A 22200-nucleotide genomic window follows, 5' to 3' on the forward strand; every position below is an offset into this window, starting at 1 on the left:
GTCGTTGGTACGTTTGCCTACCATACCATACCTATGAACTTAAGGTCTAGGGTTCGTTCGACATGAAATATTGATTTAAAAAGCGGGTTCTGCACTGCTGTATTTCATATTCCTGGGTTAGCGCCTGAAGCGTAAGCCTAATAACATGACCTTCATGTAACAGGTGATTGATATATGCAGCGTTTGGTGTACCGAATCAGTGCCATATGCATCTTCGGGTGCAGACAGGGGCATAATTATGATGTTTAGATTGTTGGAAGCGCATACTCTCGTTATTTACATTTATTATGGAGGAATATTCAAAACTGGATTTTGTCTACGGAAAAATACCAGTGCAGGAGACTGCTGCGGGACATTGCATAAATTTGTTTATTTTTAATCGTAATATGGTGCACACTGCGCACTGGACACTTAGTTTAGATGGTGATATGGAATTTTTGTTTCTGTTTTAATTTTTATTTTTGTATTTTTTAATATGCATGTTTCCTCTCTCCATTATGTTGTATTTTAACTTAACGCCGGGCTTTTTGTCTAATGGAGCTTGGGATACGTTATAATGTTAAATAACATACGAAGACAAGTACTGCTGTAATTAATAAATTATATATTAAAATTTAAAAAACAAAGCTCAAAAAATCGAAAGAAGTTTATTCCCGTTCGTATTAAAATATATTACTTCTATTTAAGTATTCTTTGAAATTTATGTCTGGATCCTCAAAACTGTTTTCTATGATTTAATTTAAAATTAAAAAAATAATATTAATTTGTGATATTTTGTATTCTTTTAATGCACTCTTATGAGACATAGTCGTAAATAAATGCATAAAATTACTTAAAAAAACAAAGCTAACGAGAAACATTAATATAAGTATAATATCCTTAATTAAGGACTGCTAAAAGCGCTCTTACATTCTCCTGCGTATTCGCGAGAAAATTGTGATTTATAATATTCTCATACTCAGCCCTCCTGAACATAAATCGTATTTTATTTTAATGTCTGAATAAAGTTTTTATACCACGGTTACAAAATTATTTAATTAACAATTGTGCAACAGTTTTCATCCTCAAGACAACCAAATTAAGAACAGCGCAACTTATCAAATTAAAGGTAGGTCCACTCCCGTGTTCCTTTACTCTAAAAAAATACTTCCAGCCTAACACAAAGTATTCAAAATATTTATTTTTGAGTATCACGGGTAGGGCTGCCACCACTCAAATAGGGCAAGTCCGAGGATTTTAAAAAAATAGCTATTTTCATAGGTTGTGGCCCGTTGCTAGTGTCATAGACTCACGGGTCTAGGGTCCAAGGTCCACACCCCCCTCTACTACAACTTTATTCACGTTTTCCAATATTTAGTTACTAACCACGAGTTGAAAACGGGCCTTAAAATATGTTTCATTAAAAAATAAAAACATCGATTTTTAGAGGAATAATTTATTTTCCTAACAAATTACAAAACAACTTAATCAGTGCTACTAGGACGTGCTTCATTTTACAAGCCATTTGTTTTTTTTTGCATCTTTTCTTGTTATGATTTTTTCAAGAATTTATTATGAATATTTTAATTAATCTTTACAATTAAATCTTACTGATCCGGAGGTATATGATGCTTACTCATAGCCCATTCGAACATGTAGAGGTGGCAGCCCTAATTAAAGGCCGCTTGTTCGTTTACATTTAACATAACTTTCTTAATGGACTACCTACTACCTATATAGTTTTTAAATAAATAACCTGTTATTTCCAAAGAGATTTTTTATTGTCTGGAAAACATAAATACGAATGTTACACTACTAAAACAAGTTCATTGCATTTTTAGATGTACGAGATATTAATGCCATTTTTTCTCCAGAATGACATCAATAGAATGGAATATTTAAAACTAACAAAATACGGCTGCATATCATATACAATTGGAAGAAATTAATATGGGGTCACGGCGTGCAAAAAAACCAACTCGTTTTTTTCGTCGACGATTGCGAAGTTTTTTGGTGATCAAATCGAATAATATATGTTATACTAATAAAAAAAACTATATTAATGTAAATATAAATGAACAAATTGTGACACAAATAGGGTTTTTGTCATAAATTTTGATTTCCCGGAAAATTTGTATATGAATCGGGAGATTTAATAATTTGTAACAGAACTCCCATTCTTTTGCAGTTTTAATATTAAATTTTATTGAAATAAAATAAAACAACTGTGTTTTAAACCACTAATTTTTATTTTTCTCCGACCGGTTTCAAAGCAAACAAGCTTCTTTGTCAAGGTTTACGTAACTAATGAATTGATTCCTTTTTATTTTATTTCTATCATGTTCACTAAATACTACACGTGGACCCAATAAATCAAGTGGTTTTTTCTTACACGAGTGGTAATTTGATATCATTATTTTCGAAGTAAGACAGGAGAGGACTAAAAGAAATATTGTTTATTTGGTTATTAATTATTGTTTTATTATTATGAATCGCTTTTTATTTTTTTAAATTTCTAAGTTGTCTAATTTTAATATTTTATTTTTAACATGAAGTACTTTTCATCCAGTGTCTTTATTGAAGTTATGATTATTTTCTATCAGATGATTTGTTGTTTTATTTATTTTATTATAATGTATAACCACAAAGTTAGTGCTTCAAATATAAACTTTGTAGTAATTTTATAGTTTAAACAATTAAAAAATTAGAAGACTGAACGATACTCGTACAAACGATTTTCTCAAAATACATTTGTTTGATAATTCAGTTAAAAAAATGAAAGCAAGCATTTCATAGCTAGAAAGTGATTTTCTCGTAGCTCCTAAATACAACACGGCATACCTACCACATAAAATTTGTGGGATCTGTATACGGCACTTCAATTAGTTTATGGTATGTAGTGGCCAGCAAGATAAACGTTACGAAATTCGTATATCGAAAATGGAACGGAATATGATATCCAATATAACGCCCAATCCAGTCATACAAATTTATGCTAAAGTCTTGTTCGACAAGCCAGGAAGACATAACGAATTCCAGATATAGACGGGCAGAGCTAGAGACAAGTTGGATTGGCCACAATATTGGTCCCTGCTTCAAGCACATTGTAATTAAATAATGTTCTGGATGCATAAACGATTGGATCCTCCGATCAAATCCCGATAGTTATATCTAATGAGAAATAAGGTACAATTCGCATTGGCAACGTTAACTTTATTAGTTTTAAAAAAATATATGTCTGCTAGTTGTTAATGTTAAAACGGGTGCTTTGTTTTAAATAAATTTAATTTCAAATGCAAATTAAAATGTACAACTTTTGAATAATAAAATAGGACAATTTGTGATAATATTTCGGTCGGTATCGCTCTAACAAATGTTTTGTAATAAATAAAGGTAAAACCAGTTTGTTTTCACCATTCAACCATGTTTATTCGTTTTTTAAAGTTAAAGAAATTTTTGCGTTCTTTCGGTTTTCCCAAATATTATTTTTGTAAAACATTTGAGTTTTTACCTGCGTGAAAATTCTTGATGGAAATCCACTGTAATTTACTATATAAATAAAAGACGAGTAACACTTTAATTCACAAACTTGGCATAAAAATAATCTTAACAAAGATACCAGTCTCGAATATGTCGCGAAAGCGATGAAACCGGTCGCTGGATATTTCAAATTTGCGGGTCAAAGTATCACTCTTTTTTTATTTATGTAATAAATTATTTTTGTACATATACAGGTATGTATTCAAATTAAGGAGGCAATTTCCAACGAGTTGTAAATAACTCACAATTAGAAAATGGAAAACAAATTGTGGTGGAGTGGGGTTGAAACCTCGGATCTATAATTTGAGAGTCCGTAACACTCACTACAAAACCACAACTCGGTTTTACCATACTTGAGATCCCGGGTTCGATTTCTGACAGGGTCGACGTCAAATATTTGTTTTAAAGGTTGACATAGACTGCAATATTTCATTGACCCTGGACTGGTACTTAAAGCCTAAGACTGATCAACTTACCTTTATCACTTTATTTATGACCGAAACACGCTGCTTTTGATGGTTTTTTTTGGGTTCCTTTGCACTATCAGGTGCGAAGCTATTATGATGAATACTATGCACCCTTTATTCTCATTTTTTGCTAAATTTCGTCATTCAATCGTAAATTTACTAGAATAGGTTCTTTAATTAATAAGTAAGCAAAAAAACCTGCTTTAGATAATTTCACCATTTGGAATGTTGGTAGAAGCACATGCTAAGTTCCTTAAGTAATAACAGTTATATATGTAGATAAATTAAAAATAATTATACGGCGATAAAATAAATATGAACAAAAGTAAGCATTCTATCACATTCGAAGTTTAGTTTTTAAACTGTTTAAAATATGCAATGAGGTTGAGATAAGACTTTTTTTTCATATTTCTTCAATTAGTTTGGACGTAACTTTATGGGTTTATAATTGTTACGGCCTAGTTTTTACTGTTTTTTATCTGTGTCCAGGCAGATTAATAATACTGTTCTGCGTGTGAAATAGATCTAGAATCCTAGATGAGTGATTTTGAGACGAAACTCTTGGGTAAAAATCCTGAAAAAGGAAATCGAGCGGTGACAAGTGATTATATTAAGAAATAAATTTAATTTCAACTTCGTTAATTAGTAATTTAAGAAAAACAATGTACTTTGTCATCACATGCTAAGGATTTATTCAAATGATTTAGAGAACAAGTGGGTTTTAAGTTTTTTCCAAAACATCACTTCACTCTTACAGTTTCGCACCTTTGTTGAGAGACCATTCCATACCTTAGGACTTGCGACCGCGAATTCGCATGGTAGGCAAATGCGCTGACCACTACACCGCAAAGCCGACAAACTAAACTATACCTTAATGTGGCACTCCGATTTCCTACCAATTTTACTATTTTATTGTGAAATTTGGAAAAAACTAAAAAATACGTGCTACATGTTTTATACATAGCTATGAAAGCATTTGGTATTTTTGTATTTTTAAGATGTTGGATTAAAAATGGTAAGGAGTAAGATAGTTCGACAGTAAGCAGTATGGTGGGTTAAGTCTGTTTGAAGGTCTTCAATTAAATATAACTTTAGAAAAAAATAAAATATTAAGGGATGTACTCGTATATGTAGCGATAGTTGGTGACATTCGCCTGGTTAGTTCGGCAATGGGGAGCGTATACGCGTCCAACCCCAAGGTTTTACATTAGTAATGTGGTTTGCCTTACAATGCGCTTTAATGTTGAATGACCTCTCTTGCCATATAGCCGACTGAATAATGCAGCGACTCTGTATCCATCTCTCCCTAGGCCCTGCCCCTCCATTTGCACCCCCTCCCACTTCAATCCTGAAATTTCCTTGTCAAATAACAATATGATGTTAAACCGCTGTAATTTACTCTAGACGCAGAGTTCTGTTTATGGCAATCCTACATTAACGTATTATGTAAGGTTTGTACATAGTTAATTAATAATCAAAGCATAATTAATATCTGGAGTATTATGTCACTGTGTGACTTTCAAATAATAATTAAAAAACAATGTTTTGAGTATGTGCAAATGCTTGCAGACTGGCATGATTTTCTCCCCAGGGAGTTTTCATTTAAATTTGTTGCAACAGAGAGGAATGCCTAGACTCCCATATTCCCTTCTCAAAAATGTTTTACCTTAAACTTTTTGGTAACGTCAAAGGAGTACTTTCTGAAGATCCCTTCTTAGGCAAACGCGCTTGTTGGTCAAAATCAATAAAAGTTAATCTTAAACAAGAAGTTTTATTAGTAATTTTATTTATAATTTTATCAAAATTATTAAAATGTTTCAGTATTTTTTTCTCAAAAATATCAACACAGTGAAAAATAAAAGTATGCACTATAAAAAAAAACAACATCCTTATAGGTAGTTAGAGTGTCATCAGAAAGAGTCTGAATTGAAAACAGTTTTGTCAAAAAATATTTTGTAATACTATCAACAATTACATTTAATGCATTACATAACTTCTAATCTAACATAAATTGTTATCTGATATATTACAAGCATTATTTGTTCACTTAACTATCCTCATCATTTTCCTTTCCGCACCCAGTGGTGCATAGGATACTGCATTTGAAAGCCAAATGCAGCGTATTTCGATCGTTACATGAAGGTTGGATTATTAGTCATAGGCTTCAGACCAGTCCAGCAACAATGAAACAAAGCAGTTAAGACAATCTTTAAAACCAATGTTTCACATCGACATTGATAGGAATCGAAGCCAGGACCTCAAAAATGATAAACAAACGCGCCAACCACTACACGACGAGGCGGACCTATCTCCATTTGTTTTCCTTATTCGGGATTTTTACCTGAGTAGCTATCGTGACAAAAATGCTCATCCAGAGCTCTGTTCTATTTCACACACATGGCAGTATTATTCTTCCGCCAGGACACAGATAAAAAATAATTATTGTACTTTTTAACGTTTAGTCTTTAGTTTTCAATTGGGCTGCTAGTGAAATAATGTGAAATAAAGAAACAAATACCGTTTTAATAAAACCTACATATTTCACGTGGACCGATTCGACAATTTAACCCGGGACCTTACGCATTGTAGCCCAACGGACGATGCATTATACAAGTTACACGGGGAGCATAAAATAGAGAAACAAAAATATTTCTGATAAAATATTATGAATATTTAAAGCATTAACTTTTTGGTCAAGCATTTGACTAAATGTTATTAAATATTTGTATATAACCACTTACAGACTTTTCTATGTCTACCGGTTTCGAGACCTTCCTTTGAGCAATGGTCAAACAAACCTTTAATACAGTCCTTTATACGATGTTCCACTGTAATGGTCACCCTATTAAACCAATTAAGTTCAACCCCTCCCTCCATCCCCTCTCCCCCTTTTCAACTATTTCTCAAACAACATAGAATATTTTCATAATTTAATCAGTGCATGTTTGTCCTAATCAGTGCTTGTGCTTATTAAAATGCTTGTCGCGGTGGTTTTGTATTTTGGTCCAACAACTGTGGTGAAGGCGTATAGTGGGTTTTGCATGTTGGTTTGCAAATTGGTTTAATTGATGTCCTGGCGAAAAGACAGGTAATTATCAAAACCGGTAGACATAGAAAAGTCGGTAAGTGGTTATATTCAAATATTTTATAACATTTAGTCAAAATCTTTCATTTTCTCATATTAAATCTGTATTACTGATTGGATTTGTAATAGCAAACTTGAAGTAGTGAATTTGATAATGTATCCAAAATAAAACACGTTTATTGGATTTTAATTCTATTTTATTGTAGATTGTGACGCGTTTCCTCTTGTTAGGACATTTTAAAACTAACTTAAATGTTTTAAAAGTTTCCGTACATACTAAATATAATCGCTGTTTAATGATTTAGGATTTCTATACAAACCAAGATAAGTAAATAAATGTAATTAAAAATCAAATTGTAAATATTTGAGCAAGGCGAAACGCATCACAATATCCTCTCTTGTATATTTTTAAAAATAAAGAAGAATTAAAATCCAATAAACGTGTTTTATTTTGTATACATTACCAAATTTAATATGGAATTTTACCCATTATCTGCATTCACAATCAATTGGAGTGATGAGTTTAAATATTAAAGATTAACACTTGAAGTAAAAATTCTATGAATAATGTATGAATCGAAAATATATTTTGTTTCGATGAAGTTCATCTATTTATTATTCCGTTCCTTTTAGCTCTTCTCCTTTCTCAGCCATGCTCCAAACATTTTATTTTCCTACTGTAAATATTTAATGCACATATGAACATGAGCAAGTTGTTTGTCATTTAAATAATAAAATAGCTGGGAATTGTACATACATTTGAGTATATACATAATTATGTGTATATATCACCTCCTTTAGCTACAAAACTTCGAGTGATTGATAAATGAATGGCTTGCATCCTCGAATTTCCAAATTTTCATACAAACGAGGACTAAAGCAGTTGTTTTAATAAAGAAGTTCAGTGGTTTTCGAAAATTTGCCAATATACTATTAAACTAAGCAAACAAATTATGTATTATCAGCGCTGCGCTGTTAATGACTCCGCGTGTGACGTCTCGAGTTTTGTTCCCCTTGTTGTCGATGATTGGTCAGTTGATTTACTTTATACCGGAAATATATCACAAATCTTTTCTTAGCCAATGCTAATTCGGAAGAACTAGTGACGTTCAAAGTAGTGGTAAATTCGATTTTCATCAAATAACTTCTTTTTTTTTTCGTTTGTCGTAATATTAAAATCAAACACAATTAAGTACGTCAATTTTCTTATCCTTATTTTGTTAACTAAAAATGTTGTCTTCGAAAGTTTATGATGTTCACCCCGGGAAATCGGATATCAAAAATGTATTCTTACGCGCGGTAAAAATTAAAAACTTAAGTTTTACGGCGAAATTTCTTGAATGATTTATTCAAATGATTTAGGCAACAGACAACAAGAGCATTCCAACCAAAAACCCTGCAATCGCTAATGCGCGTTCACTGAATTAACAGCGATGTGTACTACAGGTATAATGACTTTTCATATCGGCGTAGACATAGCTGATCTTAGCGTAAGACGTCCGTCAGCTATTTCATCTGGGATGCATAATTCCTTTAGCAGATTTATCCAACAGAGTTTATATTTCACCCTCTGTGGAAAACGTAGCCAGTGTAAATCCTAGAGTATGTGATTCTATAAGGTACACTTAATAAATACAGACATTAACATAACAATGCATTATAGCTTTTAGGAAATTAATGAAATACCTAAACTCTAAGAATCCACTGCAAAATCTTCCATAACTGTTCGGAATATATTTAAGTTTATGTATGCAGGTTTACATCGCTATGCAAAGGCGTGAAATAGCATTGCAATAAAATGCATTAGTTAAATATCTATAACATATTAACCGCCGCTCGCGTAGAGTGCAGCGCTCTGTTACATTGTTAAGATTTTTTAATTATAAGAGATGCATTCACTTCACAGTTCCGCTTTCAACCGGTGCGGTGGCGGTGTGCAGTTTGCGTGTGTCAAACGTTCCGTTTGCATATTTTTATTTGACGGCGAGCGACATTTATCTCGTATGCCGTCGCGGACGACTACATAATGTCGCCTTTAAATTTTTAATAATGTATGATGCTACGTACCAAATGACTATGTTTTGAAGCGAACAAAGTCATCTACAAGACGGAAGCTGCTCGTGGAAAAGGGAGTGTTGTATGACGTAGGTATCCAGCGCAGTGTGTGTCCCTGTTTACTTTGTACTAGGATGTCGCGTCGGCCTCATTTGCGAAACTATGAATGTGAGAGTGCTTCTTCTTGATAAAAAATATCACAATTTTGAATATTCATAGAGCAGAGACTACCTCCATTATGTATGAAGAACCTGTACATATTTAACAAGGTAAACAAAGAATATTTAGCAAGCAGATGTGGCAAAGATGAAACGGGGTAAAAAATAAACATAGATCATTTTATTAAATATCTTAAGTTGATTCCTAGTTTTAACCTGAAACATTCTTCATTGAAAATACGAAACAACGAACATTAATTTGAAAATAAAATTTTCTGTATATAACTAAATAAAATTCAAAACCGGGTTGTGGTCTCGTGGCTGTTGTCGCGGACTCACGGATCAAAGGTCCAAAGTTTTAACCCCGCTCTATTAAAACATAAATTACATTTTCCAAGACCCCAAAAATTGCAATGTTTGGGTAAAACTTAAGAGCTTTTATTTTTTTTAAACTATTTAACAATTTATATATTTTTTTAAATCTTGGATTCAACCTCCAAGCAAGACATCAAAAATTAAGAATCATTTGAAAAGAAAGTTTTAGTTGGAAAAATACAAGTTAATAAAACTTATGAAATATGGACGTTCAATGATGGGCAGAATTGTGAGTATTACACATAATGTAATGTGATGACTTGCGCTTAATTAATTACTAATCATAAGCCTTGTAAATGCTTGGATTTTTTGTTTCTCTTCTTGTCAAATCCCCGTCTCTATTAAAATATGTATCAACGTTATATTGTTGTAATGTTTTTACAAAAAATACAAAGATTTTTATTTCGTAACACTTGTTGCCAATTTCGGTATAGTTTAATAATAAAAAAGAAAAGAGGATAGAAAATAAAGCCGAATAATATGTAATTTATTATATTGTACTTTATAGTCAAAAGTACATAATGTTCTAGTTAATTAATTATTTTCTCTACATTAGCAATGTTTTCCTGTTCTAGTCTTGAATAATTAATGTTATAATACACGTTTATATTACATTACACATTCAGAAAAAGCAATAACAATGGAAATAGATTTTACACGCACATTGGTTATACAAGCTATATAATTAGGTTCCGTAGAAGACTCCCATACTACCCAATCATTAATTTATTCGAGAAACTAAGTAAAATATTAATATAAAAATAAAAAAAATCACTTTAATTTCATCAATTTACACAAAATTGATATTTATTCATTTTATTTCAGATAACATTTATACTAAACATATTTATTAACATATTTGGCTTTTTAGGCTGTATCTATGTTAAGCCATAATAATTAACAACTACAAAATACAAAGTAAATTAAAATAATTTGTAATTATATATAATATGATGTAAAAATGTAAAAAAAAAAACAAAAACAAGAAATAACATGAAATACTCTGACAATAATAAATTCGTATGATGCAATAATAAAAATAACAATTCAATTGGAAGAAATAAGATTAAAAACTCATAGAATACAAATCATACCTATGAAGTTACGAACATAAATCTGTAGACAAAATAAAATGTATTATTATTATTATAATTACATTTAGATAATTTAAACAACGCAGTTTTTGTAAATATCACCTCAAGGGCGCTGTATGTAATAAAATAATTAAAAACACATAACAGTTCAAATATTTATTTTTTTACTGTGGAAATCATAGTCTTTTTAATAAATACAAGATACAAAAGGACTATATCATAGCTAAATTAAGTACAATCTTCCACATACCCGCAACCGTTTTAAAGACCGTGAGTCTTCCTATCGGGTCGAGATCACGTTTATTTATGTATTTTTTTTTACTGACCTGAAATATACAGGAATAGAAATAGGTGCCTACATTCCAAATAACCTTTGCTTTTGTGTGCGTAGCAAATTTTATATAAATCATTCATATGTGCGTGCTTACACAAGCAAAAATTGTACGTTTACTTGGTTCACCGACAGGCACAACCCAATAACATCGGCTTACTGTACATTTGAACGCACCTACCTGTAGACAGAAAATTTAAATATGGCGTTTTTTTCGAAAAAGCTTCTTCATAAAAAAATGAGGCAGGTATTTTGTGTTTGTATTAATACAATTTGCCCGCCTCGTGGTGTAGTGCTCATCGCGTTTGCCACCATGAAAGAGATCTCGGGTTCGATTTCCGACGTGGTTGACTATGCACCATTGAGTGCGGAAAGGGAGTGATGATGATGATTAATACAGTACCTTTCAACGCTTGTCTAATCAGGTGACTGGCAATCAACATTCTACAGAAGTATTTCCTAGAGAGAAAAAGTAAAGCCCAATAGCCTTAACAAGTTTTATTTGAAATATCTCAATCTTATAAACCAATTCGAAAAGTTAAAAATCCTTTTCACCAAAAATCATAAAACTGTTATTGTTTATTGAATAATTAAAAAAATAATGACAATATACCCGTAAGAGAACGAGCATATTTCCATTAGTCAAATCTAAGTGGAAAGGTTCTTACACAACATTTGAAACTATATCTTATAATTTAATATTAGAATCCTCAATTATAAAATAACTTTTTACATAAGACTTGTAGTTATAAATAATTTTCTTTAAAAACGTCTAAGAATTATATTTTGAGTATGAAAATGAAACCAAACTTTATTTATAACTAGAAGTCCTATGTAACAAGTTATTTTATAATTGAGGATTCTAATATTAAATTATAAGATATAGTTTCAAATGTCGTGTAAGACCTTTAAGTAAATAAAGATTTGAAAATGTTTTTTGGTTTTTATATTTATATTTGGAATGTTTTTTGAAAAAGGTTTTCGATTTATTTTATACTTATATTTGGAAAGTTTTTTTAAAAACGTTTTCGATTTATTTTATGTTTACTATTGTTTTTATTACGCTATTATATTATTTTAACTATATTTTCGAATGTTTAATGTATATGTTAAAAGCTTTTAATGCCGTTCATATAAAATAAATAAACATTTGTAGGTATTTACAAAACGCTACAGAAATACCTAAAAAAATAGAAACGAATATAAAAATTACAGGTTGATAATTCATTAATTAATATATTATGTAATATGTACTATTTTTATTTATGGTTTGTTAAGGAAAACCCAAATTTAATTACGATCGAAATGAACTCTTAAAAATAACAATCAAGTCCGGTACAGGTTTAAAAGGTGTGCAAATATATTATTACGAACATTAATAAGAACGATGTAACCGTTTGTTAGGTAAGCAATATCAAATTAATTAAAATTCAATTCAATAAAAAGGTTAATAATTATCGACCGGTTCAAAAGCCTTATTTATTCAAATAAATTAATTATGTAAACATATGTGATTAAAATATGGCAATAGCCGATAATTTAAGGAAGGAGGTCATAACTTAATGGATAAATTAATAAAATAATCGATATAAAATAATAGCTAGTATCGTTCATCACAGGAATAATAGAAATTCGTTTTTATAATTACTATTGTAATTGCTTCTGCTAAGAAATATTGGTGCAAAATATATTTGAATTTTTTAAACGGTACACTTTTTTAAAAATTTGTTTATTTTTCTACAATATATAAAAATGTAACAATAGCGACATTGTTATCACAGTTTTTGTAATTATGAAGTATCAGGATTCAATTCACAACAGATTTTTATAAAAAACATTTGTTACCTATTTACAAAAACGGATTTCAATAAAGGTTTTTTTCACTCTTTTTCTTTCTTTCTTTATATTTGGGGGGGTGGCCACGACATGAAAACAAAACTCAGAAATAAACTTTCTACAACTACAATAAAGGGTACTTTGTATTCAAAGTCAGAAATAAACAAGTTTTTTGAGTTTGATGCCACCAATGAACATTTAAAAAAAAATCAGCAAAAGCATTGACGATTTCAATTACAAAAATGAAATAGAAAATGAAGAAGATTTGCAAATTGAAAATCAGCTGATAGCTTTACATAAATAACATGTTAGAAATTATCACATACATTTAAAAAAATATATTCATAGTTTCAAATATATGTTAATTTTTACATTATATCTCACATTTTATTTACTGTTGTTTGCACATTATATTTTAATGCTAAATCTAATATCTTATTTGAATGTTGACTCTCCAAATAAGAGACTAGCTCTTGTGCTTGGAGAGTGACATACGCTAATGTTTTTGAATTATTTTGATGCGATATATTTTTTATGTTATATCTTTAATTTTTAATTTTGGTTTCTAGGTGTAAATTTATGTTATTTATTTTCAATTCGCATTTGTTTAAAGTGTTTGTTTAGTTTTTTTTTCAGTTTTTTTAAATATGGTTAATCTTTTTAATTTCTAAGGGTAGGCTTTTGAAATTTTTTATGCCTAAATCTATATAATTATATTGATATTGTTTAGTGTATTTATACTTATAGGGATTTGATTTACATTTTTATTTAATTGTTTTTTTCCAAGTTTATTTTGTTAAACTTCTTGAAATTTTGATGATCACATGATTTTTTTGTTTAATATTTCTTCCCCATATGCGTTTTAATTATTACTATCATTAAATAATACAAAATTAGCAAAAGCTGTAGATTTACAGTTTTTTAATTAACATCTACAGTTTTTTTTAAGCGTGTATACAGTTTTATGACAAGATGGGGTTGGCAACACTGCGTACATGGCACATCATTTGAATCTAATTTCTCAACAGAAAATAATGTTAAGTAAAAAGAAGGTTTTGAACGTCAAATAAAAAAACACCATAAATATTTCTAATTTTATTTATAGGTTGGTTAGTTATTTATATTTTTTAAAAAACGTCTTGTATTGGTATTTAATTGTAAGTAAATATCGAATTGATACAAGTTGCGAATAAATATTTATGGTTCATTTGATGTTTTAAATTTGTGTTTTTTTTTAAATCGATTAAGAGACATTCTATCGATTTATAAAGTCCGAAACGCGCTCAATTTGCATATAAATACCTAAGCTGCCAAGCTGTTCGCTGTACACGGCGCTCTGCAAACGGAAGTACCAAAAGTTACACATTTTTATCGAATTACCATCGACAGCCTTACGAAGAATATTCAAATTCGTACGTTAGGGTGGGAGCAGGGGAGGGATGGCCGCCACGCCGGGGCGGAAAACATTCCGCAAAATATAACTATAGTCCCACGTAATTTGGTAAACAAAAAATGCCGAACATTTGTTTTGATTTGCTCTTTTTTGCGTATTGAGGAAAATTGAAAATACTTGAGCCAAGCGCGTATAGACACTTTTTTACACAAACATTTTTTTTTCAATCCGGAAAGAGAGCTGCATAATCGGAAGTGAGATAAATCTGTATGAGATTGTGCTTTGAACATTTTATGCGCCTCATAGCGTCATACATGTGCCCCCGGCTTTAACAATCATTTGCAAAAGTTAGCGGACTAAACAATAAAAGGAAAGGCTTGTTTGTGAACACAAGAATTTCGGGAAAAGAGAAATTGTTGATTTAATCTGGAATTTTCCGTTTGAATAAAATTGTTTGAAATGCTACAAAACGAGGTAAAAGCCATTTTTATTTTTCAGTGCTTGCACGTCGGGTACGTGTATGTTGATTCAGCGCATCTACACGACATACCTGAAGCATGGAATTTGAATATTATATACCTACTCACTAATAAAATCGACAAAAAATAATTTCAATTTTAGACACCTGTAATTTGAAAAGTGACAGTGTGGTAAGGCGTTCTATCCTCTTTGCTTACATCTACAAACAAAGCATGACAGTTTTTTCGTATGATGGTTTTTTGTTCTTTTTGAGGATATTTACTATTCACAGATTAAGTTCAATAATGAATTAAACCTTTGGGGGTTATTAGATTAAATAAAAAAAAACGGAACATGAAAACACGTATAAAATTACACTTAAAATCTGGATTTTATTTTCGTTTATTTTAAAAATTGTAATAAAAACACATAGAATTGGGAATAGTTTAATTCTATGTAAAAACACTTCATTAAAGGTGGATTAATTAAAATTAAATTATTTAATAAATATAACAATTATAATGTTTAGTAAAAAAATTCATTATTATTACCTACAACTTTTTCTGCCTTCAATTATTAAACTAATATTTTTGAAAAATCTATTAGCAAATATATGAATATTTATTATATAATAAACATTTGACATATTTATTATTTGATTAATTATTTTACAAATTACATTCTTATTTTTTAAATATTAAATATACATATTCGAGTTCGCGCCCAGCCACCATACAGGCTAGGCGTGGAATATAATTTCTCTCTCTAACGGTAGCTTCAAAAATATGTTTTTAATTGTTAAAACAACATTTAGTAAGTGTTGATAAGTTATCAATCTGTGGAAATATTTATAAAAAAAAAAGAAAAGAAGAAACCTGTTTATTCCAAACTAAAATATGTGAAAAGTAGTGACTTTGGAACTTTATACTAGTAACTGTGATAATGTTTTTGTAAGCTCACAAAAAATAAAATAAATCTATTTAAAGTATTTAGGAATGTGTTTGCCCAAAATTAACTAACGGGAGCATGACTTCCCACGATAAATTATAACATTGTTACTAAAAGTGTGCATGCGTGTATTTACAAAAATACATACTTTTTAAAACATACGCGATTATAAATACACGCGTTTGGCAAAAAAAGTAAACAAAAAAAAAATGGAACAGGAATGTTTCATCTCATAAAACGAAACAAGACAGACCAAAATGAACACGAAGCCGATGGAACAATAGGCATCATCCCTTGATTTAACCTACCTACCTAAGTACATATGGGCATCTTCCATCTACCAAGATTTGGCAACAGGCCTTGCAGCCGTAACCTCAGCTATTAGCCACATGTTTTCAGTTACCAGACAGAGCTACATAAGCTACCCTTCGGACATCGGTCTTCGCTTTTCTTATCTTCTTAAATGTAATATGTTAAGAGAGCGCGTTATTTATTTAATCGTTTATTGTTTACTTTTTATGATGAACACTAGACAAACTTACTAATCTGCTACGGTCTGGGTCTAGGTCTAGTTAAGATATCTAGTAATCTAGAACTACATTCGATTGGGCGTGCTGCAATCAAGCTCTTATTTGTAAATTATTAAAAAAACATGTAAACACACAAATTTTAAAATAATGCAAATGGCGGCTAGATTTCGTACTGTTCACGCGCTCTGTTGCTGCAAGACGAGCTGTTATTTAGTTCCTATATGTTTTTCAATTCTAACACAGTTAAAATTGAGGGACAACCATTCATGCACAATGCAACAGAAATAAGTGTTGGGTTACTTATTGTACAGCGCCTTTGAGATGACTTTCACGAAAATGGCGCCATATAAATTATCGAAAATAATATAAATAACGATCCTTTTTAAGCTAAAATGTTGCTGATGGCAAAAATATAATCTTTTGCAACATGGGATACATTACATTTTAAAATTGTGTTTTGCGCTGCGCCCATAAATAGGAGAAGCATAAAACACTATTGTAAAACGAAAATAAAAAATACGGCCAAACATGAATGAGATATTACAGAAAATATAAAAGAACGAAACTTTGGTTATGCAATGTTCAGCGTTTGAATCAGCTCAATAAACCACCTCTTGGTAGAACGGTTATATTATGAGCGCGGGAAATCGACGCGGGAAAACAAAAGAAATTTTCTTTTATTTTTTTATCAAACACGTTGTTATAATATTGTTATTACATGATTTTTACATAAGTTAAAGCTCGTGAAATAATCATTATATTTAGTGAGTAAATCTTTATATTTGATTAATATGGTATAATCAATATAAATATAAAAAGGCAACTATCAACTGTAGGAAAAAAAATATATTAACCGTAGAATTCAGTTTGATTTGCACTGGAGAGTTTTGTAATGAATTCAACATTTACTCCAAAACAAAATATAAAGACTTTATATCAGTAGTATATCAACAGGCATGTGGTCAAATTTTATTGTTGTGAATTTGACCACAGACTACAAATAATGCTTAATTGCTGATGATCAGTAGGTATAATATAGGAAATAATATAATAAAAAAATGTTTGGAAGATTCATAATGCTGCCTAAGATTTATTAGTGTTAATTACAACTCAACAATATTTTTATTTGATTATTTTTTTTGTAGACAAGAACCGGATTCAATACCTTTGGGAGTTATTGATATTTATATATTACAACAGAGATGAAAGAATTGAAGGAATATAGATGTCTACACATAGGCAAAATGGTGAGTGTTACATAATGTGTAAAGTGGCCACTTATATTTACCCTTAAAACGTCATTAGCCCTGTAAATATACTTCATTTCTGTCTGTAATATATGAATATTAATAGCTCCTAAACGGGTTGAATCTAGTTCCTGTGTACAAACATTTGGATAGACACAAAATATTTTTAATTAAACTAGATGGTCCAAGAAGAAGTATAAAAATTATAAAAACAATTTCAGGCGTTACCTTGTATGCAGGTGAAATAATTCGGTCGGAACGTCACCCGCATTATTAAAGATTTCAGCTCTTAAACTTCACAAATACCGACAGATGGAAGAATTGAAGGAATATAGACTTTCAAATACGAGCAGAGTGGTGAATGTTACACAGTGTGTAGTGGCCACTTAAACCAGACAATAGGTCATAATCCTAGACTTTAATACTCCTTTCTATAAAATGTTCTTCATCTTTGTTGTAATATATTAATATAAATTAAAACTTTTTAACACTTCTATCAAGTGGTTATCAAGTGAAACTAATATTAATTTTATTCAAACCTTGCAAAATTCTATGATCAAATTACTACTACATAAAGATGTATACCGCCAGAGACACAATATTTCAATATCATTAATGTATTAATCTGTAAATAAATTATCTGTTAGGGCTCTACGTTGGTACAAATTAATTTGTCATGATGCGTCGCACTCCGAGTATAAACTCAAGTTGGTACATGATTACAACACCAGGTTTACTAGTATGGAAGGGCTAGCTGTTCCTAGATATTGCCATAAATATGGCAAAAGGACACTGCAATACAGTATACCTAAAATATTTAACATGTTACCAAACAATATTAAAAATACTGAAAGACAGGAGTGAGACGTTTGCTCAAATTACGGTTATCAGAAAAAAGTTTTTTATATTGGTGATGGTTTTTAATTTTTCATAATGTAATATGTAATTGTTTTTCAATTAAAATTATTGTTAATGTAGGTTAAGTGTAAATAATCAATGTAATTTATAAGAACCTGCTGACGAGTTGTATGTATGCAACTCAGCAGGACTTTAATTTAAGACTATTTTGTAAATATTTTTGAAAAATAAATAAAAAAAACATTGGCTCTGATTTTTTTAAATTGACTAAGATTATTCAATCAATCCGTATACTGTTAAGTACAGTTTTTTTCAACACAAAGTAAATTTTGTAAACTGAAAAAGCATTCCTTAATTAGCGTTCTCTATCGAGAGCCTTCCTACTACTAAAGCTGCAGAAGGCAATGACCTTTAAAGGAACCCAGCCAGGAGGGGAGGAAGAAAATAATGATGAAAAATATTTATACAAGTTTATTATTAATACGTAGATCACGCGGTTGAACGGCAACAATAACAGTTATATGAATGAAACCCTTTGAAGAAATACAAAAACAGATTTCTTAGAAGAGGGCGCAAAATGTCAAAAATCTGTCATAAAATGTGCGCAAGGGTTAGGTCGGTACGGACTTATGTTGGAGTAGGTCGGGAGACCGAAGATTCGAGCTTTAGACGGGGGGTGTATTCTACTATTTAACATATTACATGTCGTTGTTCTGTTGTTTTAGGTTCGAAGTCTCGTGACAAGGAAAATAATTTCTCCCTTATACATATTATAAAGATTTATGCACACATTTTTTTTTAAATCTGCCGTTAATTGTTTACCTTTAGTAAAATTAGTTTTATGAATCTAACAATTTGAGATCGATCTTAAAACAATTAATAACCGAGTTAAAATTATGTGCGTGTATTGGATTAAAATAACAAAGGATTCACAATGACAGTTTGTAATGCTAACAATATTTGATGCGTATGTGTTAAAAATATTATATTTAATCACACTGTATTATTTCCTTGTCACAATTACATATGTGTGTGAAATATAACCCGAACCTAGATTAGTATAATAATTAATAAATCGAGTGGAGATAAGTCCGCCTTGAAATTGAACCCAGGACCTCAAGCATGATAGGCGAACAAGAATAGCCATTGCGTCGAAAACACTTGTCCAAGGTTTGGTTTTATTTTTACACCCTGAACTGTATTCCCCGTCCACTCGGACACAGAAAAATGCGTAGTTCAATAAATTGTAAAACTTTTGTTTGATATTTCGTTAAGAATACACCTGATCGATTGCCAAGAGTCGGGCGGTGAGAGTAACCAGACGGAACTGCGGGCAAGGGTAAGTAACCCCTTTTGGTACGAACATTACAACCAAATTTTTTGTAAACATTCCATTCAATTTTAAATCAGATTTCATTTGTTTATTTTTAAAACACAACAATTTGTGCATAGTTAAATAACAACCACAGTAAGTTACAGTATGGATGATGTGTTTAACTAACAATTAAAGTAAGTTAAACACATCATCCGAAGTCCGCCTCATCATGTAGTGATAGTCGCGTTCGTCTGCCATGCTTGAGATTCTGCATTCGAATATTGAAATATTGGTTTCGAAGTTGGTTCTACTCTGCAAAATTTTAGCGATGGTGTTTCGATGCAGTGCTCTGTAAACCACTGGCGGCGGATAACGACATGGTGATGATTAAACATGACGTGTGTTACGCAAATGAAATAATCGCGGCTTTGACAGTCAATAACGTGACGTTAGTCGGTGTCTTTGTTAATAATAACATTGATATAGTGAAATTAAATGCTAAAAAAACATTTTGTGAGACTCAGAGAGAGGTTTTATTCATTCAATAATTGAAAAACGTCCGGCGTCTAGCAGGATCTTGTCTGATCGCCGATCTTGGCGTACCCTCTATTTCATGAACCTTTTAACATTGCACCAGCTATGTACGAAATATTGTACTATTATTCATCTGACTTATTACGCGAATATAGTAATCATCGTTTGAGTTCATTGGTTTATTTATGAACTCTAAGAATATATTTAAAATCAATATTATAAAAGGTTTTAATGAGCAAGACCTTTTACGCACGCACACATAACTTTTAAATAAACACATAAATATACAAATATACATATCCTCACCAACACACCCTTAACAACATTCTTAAGACTGAGCAAATAATTGTTATTGATTTGTTACTTACTGATTTTTCGCTTGTCTTTATTAAAACGAATTCAATGAAAATGAAATAAATTTGTGATTGACCCACCGACAAGAAAACATTTACTCGACTTCTACTCGATACACACTCAAATTCTCAAACAGTAAGTCATGGAGACGTACAATTAAGAATCAATGAGAAAAAAATTTATAAAATTTTCATTAATATGATCACGCGGTCGAATGGCAATGATAACAGTTAAACAAAGGAAACTTTTTGAAGAAATACAAAACAGATTTCTTAGGAGAGGGCGCGAAATACCAAAAATCTGACTTAATTTGTTTATAAATATAAATTAATATTTACGATTATTTTTTATTTACTTATTAATTTGTACGTGAGAAAAACACAGCTGCATGTCAGACCTTTTGTTAGAAAAGATAAAATCGACGTTTTGTTGTACCGTTTTCCGCGCCTGAAAACTGAACCGATTTTTTTTGGACAGAGCATTAGAATAAATTTTCCGTATCTGTACGTCCTGCGTTTTTAAAACATAGTTGTATTTGTAAACCGTGCGCCCGAAGACATTTAATTCGAAACCAAAATGCCCGATTGTGTCTTAAAAGCGTGAAGCTGTTAAAAACCGTTCAGATAAACGTAAAAAGATTATGTAACTTTTCATTAGTAAGAAGTTACCTAGGTACTTGTTTACGATTGGATTCCATAACTTAATTTGTTTTTTTTTAAAAATATATTATTATATTTTGAATTATTTTTGTACATGATAAACTCTGCCCGTTTTGCTAACAGGAGTGCACTTATTGTAGAAATACAATTTTTAAAAATGTATCGAATGTAAGTTGATAATATTTTATAATTACCAAAAATCCAGTAGAAATAAAAAAAGTGTAGAAATAGAAAGGAATTTAAGAAAAGAATCTAATTTGGATCAACGATAAATGAATGCTGTTTAGAAACATGTGTATAGAATATTTAATCTCCCAATTTTTCGGTATATGCATTCTCATTGAATTCCGCACTGTAAGTCGATGCATAAAACATTTAGACTTTTAACCTTTTTTGTAAAGCTTATATTAAAGATTTTAAGAGCTATAAACATGCCCAGGCCATGCTCGTAATTTACCGAAAAACAGGACGTAAATCGATCCAGTAGTTATTAAGCGTATCGAGGATATACATACGAACATTTCCTTTTGTATGTATAGACTTGCGGACCCAACAGACGTTGTCCTGCTCGAACGTTGGCTTGCCTGCTATTAGCTGGTTGAAGAAACATTTTTTGGTAAATAAGAACGGGCGTTATTTATTTTGGACTTTTCGAAGCTATATTCGTAATAAGGGTAAGTTTTTCGTTTTATCTGCTCGTGTGATTGGTCAACAGTCCTCGTAGTGCTCAAATCAAAATTATGCAAAAATCCATTCAATTCGAGTCAGACCGCGTTTTACCTTAAGCATTCTAAAAATTATGACACTCAACTCATGGCTCAATGCAAATTAAGTCATTCTTTAACCGCCAGCCAGGTTTTGACGTGACCTTGACATTTAATTCGAAACCAAAAGAAAAGAAAGAACTAAGATAGGCCGAATCTTGTCTTGAGGTAGTAACTATTTTTTTTAAAATGGCCTAGCTTTAATTTGATTTAATTGTA

The 22200-nt window shown here is 30.8% G+C and overlaps 1 protein-coding gene across 2 annotated transcripts in view; it reads right to left on the minus strand.

Annotated features, from left to right (window-relative positions):
* The window catches only part of LOC148284560 (protein bric-a-brac 1-like), a 368530-nt gene that overhangs the window by 144968 nt on the left and 201362 nt on the right, over window positions 1-22200 (minus strand). The gene's annotated exons all lie outside the window — the stretch shown is intronic.

The sequence above is a fragment of the Micrasema longulum genome, unplaced genomic scaffold (assembly GCF_059751315.1).
Source record: "Micrasema longulum isolate JH-2025_06_02 unplaced genomic scaffold, ASM5975131v1 h1tg000110l, whole genome shotgun sequence".
Classification (NCBI taxonomy): domain Eukaryota; kingdom Metazoa; phylum Arthropoda; class Insecta; order Trichoptera; family Brachycentridae; genus Micrasema; species Micrasema longulum.